Consider the following 6,000-nt stretch of genomic DNA (forward strand, 5'->3'; position numbering starts at 1 on the left):
CAAAAAACTTGTGTATGCATATTGTCACAATAAAGTATTTCCCTTGGTGGTTTAAACCAAGAATGGCCCTTATTTACTAAGAGTGGAGTGGGTTTTAATTCCCTACAATTTATTTTCCAGGGTATTTACTAAGGCTTCCCTACATTTTCCACTTTCCCTAAATTTTGCTTTTTTTTTTTTAACACATGCATCTGTAGGGTTTTCATCAGCTTAAATCCACCACATTTTCTGTGGAAACCTTAGTAAATATGTTGGGTTTTTGTGAAAATGGCAGGAACATGCCCCTTTTTGGTGACCATGCTCCCTTCCCCCCGACTGCCATGCGAGGATTTTCTTTGCAAAAATGGAGAGTTAGTCTGGGTTTTTTAAATTCTGGCACAAATTCTGGTGCAAACTCTGGTGCAGAGAGAATTTCTGGCGCAATGCACCGGAATCTGGCGCACAACCCGACAAACATGTTGGGTTTGCAATAGTAAATGAGGGCCAATGTGTTTACAGACCACGGTGCACAATCCAGAGGGACAGGACCTGCAGGCTGGCTGGGCCTTGCTGTGCAACAGAGAAATACGGTCAGACGACCGTGAGGTATCCCACAGGTCACGCCCCTTTCCTAAGGGTGGTTCGATTGATTGGTAGGTAATGGTGTAATGGTGATGATAGTGATGGTGCAGTAATGGTGATGATTTTGGTTTCCCTGGGGCACGGTGTGTCAGGCAAGGTGCCCTGATGTTGTGGCATAGATATAGACACCAGACACAGGACACACATACAGACTTTCTTTACTTAGTTAATCAGTCTTTTACAATAAAGTAACAAGAACAAAAAATACTTTGGTAGCAGTCTGTTGCATACCTCCCAACTTTTGCTTAGAGCAAAGAGAAACAAGCCACGCCCTCAGCCACACACCTAACCACACCCTCAGCCACACCCCTAACCATGCCCAGTCTCCTTCAAAATTCACACCTCTTTAAGGGTAGGGTCACACGTAACGGATTTGCAGCGTATTTTACGCTGCGGATCTGTCGGTGACTCGACCCATAGTGTGCCTTGTGCAGATGCTGAAAACCCACTTGACCCCCTCGCCCCACCCCTTGGCCTGCTCACAGTGGCAATCCGCAGCTCCGAGCAGCCACACTGGGGGCCTGCGAGTCGTCAAGTGCACTCAGACAATGCGGTGTAGTAGCCTACAGCTGAATCCTTTCCCTCATTGATTCACCAATGTCCAAGCGATATTGCTGGGCTTATCAGCATGTGGGAACATGGCCTTAAAGTGTTTTTCTATTAAAAAAGTAAAAAATATATATTTTCACCAGCTTCATCTCTTATCACCATTTACATCTGTGGTGACCCACGGTGTATGGTGGGACCATGGGATGTAGCAGTGTAGGTGGTGGGGCAAGATGGTATTAACCCCCGGGGCAAGGTGTTGTTAACCCCTAATGTTTGTGAAGCCAGAATGGTTTTTGGGTGCCAGAACCACATGAACAGTATCTCCACTATTCCAATAGCTAGGTTATGAAAATGAGAGTCCACAACCAGGTTATGGTTTAATGGAGGCTTTACTGAGGTCAGATAGGCGTTATTATCTTCACAGCTAGGCCAGATTCCCAGAGAGGTGGCCAGGAACACAGAAGCCCTCGCAGCTTGCTGGGACCGATTAGACTTGTAATAGACTTTAGAGATTTGACTTCAGGCTTGACTATAGGCTGGAATTGACTGTTTGTAGTGACAGCCGACATAGACTTTTGACTTACTGGAATGACTGTAGCTTGGCGGCCTTCCAGATGCTGGTCACTAGCACTGAGATCTCTGGTGGTTGCTGGTCTCAGTAATGACTGATGGTACAAGAGAAAGAGTTGTAATTGCCAGCCCCTTATATAGAGGGGGGCTGGACCAAAGCCCATTGGTCAAGCTGCGGGTCATAGGTTAAGCTGGTGCTCTCTGGGTAACATTATGTGGCAACATAACATGTAACATTTCACAGGTCCTTTAGATGACATTACTGGAGTCCTCCAAAGGTCTTTTGTACTAACTATACAAAGGTATACTGACCATACATACAGTACAACAAATAACATTATAATAACAGCAGGGGAGACACTGCAGCAGAGCCCCCAGGTCACTGAGGGACTCAACCTGACAGGGCCCAAGTGTAGTGCAGGACCATGTCCTGTACTGGGATATTACAAACCCCCCCCCTATTTAATATAAGTTGCCCTCAACGCAGGTTCTGTCAGAGTTGAAGGTCGAGGTGGCCCTGGGGCCGGATGCAGTCCTGAGGCATTTTTTTAAAACTAACATCCATTTGCAGGCTGGTAAGTTTGCTTTGGAAAAAACTGATAACATAAGAGTCTCTGTATTACCATATTTATCGGGGTATACCACGCACCGGCCTATAACACGCACCCTCATTTTACCAAGGATATTTAGGTAAAAAAAGTGTTTTACCCAAATATCCTTGGTAAAATGAGGGTGCGTGTGTGTGCATGTATGTGTATACCCCGATACACTGTTTCTGACCCCGCAGAAGCCCCCAGGAAAGGCAGAGGGAGAGAGGCCTTCACTGCCTGCTTCTCTCCCCCTGCCTTTCCTGGGGTCTAGAGCCCTGCTGCCACCGCTTCTCTCCCCCTGGCTATCGGCACCGCTTCCCCTTCTCTCCCCCTGGCTATCGGTGCCGCTACCCCTTCTCTCCCCCTGGCTATCGGTGCCGCTGCCCCATTGCCGGTGCCGATAGCCAGGGGGAGAGAAGCGGTGCCGACAATGGGGCAGCTGCGCTGATAGCCAGGGGAGAGAAGGGGCAGCGGTGCCGCTGCCCCGTTGCCTCCCCCATCCCCGGTTGTATAATTACCTGTAGCCAGGGTCGGGCCCGCGCTGCTTCTGGCTTCCAGTGTGGCATCCCCTGCGTCGTTGCTATGCGCTGCGCGGCGCAATGACGAATGACGTCACTCGTCATTGTGTCTCGCAGCTCATAGCAACGACGCAGGGGACGCCACATTGGAGGCCAGAAGCAGCGCGGACCCGACCCCGGCAACAGGTAATTATACAACCGCAGATGGGGGAGGCAACAGGGCAGCGGCGCCGGCAGTGGGTGCCGCTGCCCCGTCTCTCCCCCTGGCTATCAGCGCCGCTGCCCCATTGCAGGCGCTGCTTCTTTTCCCCTGGCTATCAGCGCCGGCAATGGGGCAGCGGCACCGATAGCCAGGGGGAGAGAAGGGGAAGCGGCGCCGATAGCCAGGGGGAGAGAAGCGGCGGCAGCAGGGCTCTAGACCCCAGGAAAGGCAGGGGCAGAGAAGCCGGCAGCGACGGCAGGTCTCTGCACCTGCAAAAGCCACTGCAGTTCATTGATTTAAAGCGCCCGCTTTAAATAATTGAACTGCAACGGCTTATCGGCGTATAACACGCAGATAGACTTTAGGCTAAAAATTTTTGCCTAAAAAATTTGTGTTATACGCCGATAAATATGGTAATTGTCCATACACGCTCTGACTTGTGGTTGAACAGCATTAGTAATGACATTGACTAATACACATAACTTTACTTTAAGGACCTTTGACTATGCATATGATGACTTGACTATGCACAATAATTGGCTAGACATAACATGGCATTTGGACTATGCATGTAACTACTCAGGACTAGACTTACATTTGTGGATTGAGTTGCCTGAGACTTTCTGCCCCACGCCTTGGTTACTGGGGTCCCTTGGCATTTAAAACACTTCTCCCCAGAACACTATGCTAAGTTTATTCTAGACACTTTTATGCTAGACAACAGATATAGATAACATTTTGACATTTCTGTTACCTCATATTGATTACGTGCATTACTTAGGTATATGGAGTACCTCCTGGCCAGGAAAGTATACATATGACATTAGACATTAGACATTTGACATATGACATCAAGTAGACTGTGTCATTTTGAGTGCTACAGTACTACTGTATGTGACTTGAGGTGTACATGACTTGTACGTGTACATTGTGTGTACATGACTATGTGTACTTTTAGGTGTACATTAGTGTATTACACATACTGTTTATTATATACTGTATATGTACAATATGCTGGTGGAGTGGTGATATGTGCTCCTCCAGAATAGATCAGGACAATAGCACAATAATGAGCGCCTCTTGAGAAAGGAATCCTCCGAAACACGTGTCGAGGTCGCAGGAGTATCACTGAGAGGCTGTCAGCATGTCACAACTAGGTAAAGTGTTTTGAGACATTGTTCTATTATACGCTGACCTAAACCTATACTGTAGGATTGTGCTATTGGCAATATATGTGATATTGTACTTGTCCCAGAGATACCCTGCTCAGCTTTTTGTTGCAGATTTGTAAATTACTTCTATTAAAAAATCTTAATCCTTCCAATAGTTATTAGCTTCTGAAGTTGAGTTGTTGTTTTCTGTCTAACTGCTCTCTGATTACTCACGTCCCAGGGATGGGACATCATCATTGAGCAGTTAGACAGAAAACTTCAGAAGCTAATAACTATTGGAAGGATTAAGATTTTTTAATAGAAGTAATTTACAAATCTGTTTAACTTTCCGGAGCCAGTTGAGGAATACCCCTTTAAACTGCTTTCCTTCTTTCCCAGCGAGATTAACCTAGGGTTGCAAGACTGGGCCCCTTGCCTGGGGTCAACATGGGTGTTCCATGATACATGGGACAATCGGGAATTGGTTATGGTGTGGCTGACTGTAACCACCACCTGCACTGCAGTGGCTTGCGTCACTGAGGGATTACTTGTTGGTGCCTGCTTATCCGGCCAAACCTCTGCCACTGCAGGAGTAGGCTGAGGCAATTTCGTGGGTACCCGCTGGTTAGGAAAAACCTCCTTTACAGCTGAAGTAGGTCTGGGTACATGAGTTGGTGCCGATGGTCAGGCCAAACCTCCTCACTCCTGGGCACATCTATACAGGAACCTTGACTCAGATGATTTGAGTGCGCCGTCTCTTTAAGAGGAATTAAGTGGGCTGTCGCTTTAAGAGGAATTGAGTGCGCTGTCTCTTTAAAATGATTTTGGTGCGCTGGCCTTTTAAGATGATTTGGGTGCGCTGGCCCTTTAAGAATATTAGGGGGTTGTTGCAACGGCTTGGTCAGGGCTGGCTGTGACACACCATGTGGTGTTTCTCCACTATGTGGCAGTTCCAGGCCCACTGCTGGGCACTAAAGGGTCTATACTTGGGCCTTCAAGATGCTTGGCACTACGCTGCAGCGGCCTAGTCTGACTGGGCTGAAATACCCAGGATGGCGCTACCGCACATGATGACAAGTACCCGGGAACACTGTTGGGCACAAAGGGGTTAATGCAACTCACCACCTGTACAGAGGACTGGCTTGCGAGCATTGGCATCGGCGGCTGACTTGCCCTCGTTGGTGTCTGCAGAGCCTGCACTGCAGCGGGTGCTTGACCGGGACCTCCGGAGCCGGGCGCAGCCACCGGGATTCGTTGTACAGCTGCGCCCAGGGAACTTCCTGCTTTCGATCCCTCGGCAATGGACTCTGCACCGCTTACTTCACTGGTCTTCACCAAAATGGCTACCTGTTGGAAGGATGTCATCAGCGGGGCCTGGAAGTGACAAAGCGGTGCATCCTCTTCGTCCGCCCCTTGGGCAACAAGGGGGGGACCTTTCAAGTTCCACCTCGGACTGGACACGGCAACATGGTCCCCACGCCCAGGGGCGGAATGCTGGCACTGGCGGGAACCTTTGGCGCATTTCTCGACCATCAAGTTAACTCTTGCAGGTACAGCAGACATTGTGGCGCGCAACATGGCCTACGGCCTAACTTTGCACATAGTTGATTTGACTCTTGCAGCTTTCTTGACAATAGACATTACAGTATTCTTCACCTCCCCCCTACCTTTTCAGCACCACGGTAAAGACACATTTCAACAACACAGTTCCGTACACTTTCGTGGCACACACTGTTTCGCAACTGCATGCGATTTTCTATTAGACACAGTTCAGACTAAGAGGAAGGACTTGCAGTAAC

This window comes from Hyla sarda, chromosome 5 (genome assembly GCF_029499605.1).
Source record: "Hyla sarda isolate aHylSar1 chromosome 5, aHylSar1.hap1, whole genome shotgun sequence".
Taxonomy (NCBI): Eukaryota; Metazoa; Chordata; class Amphibia; order Anura; family Hylidae; genus Hyla; species Hyla sarda.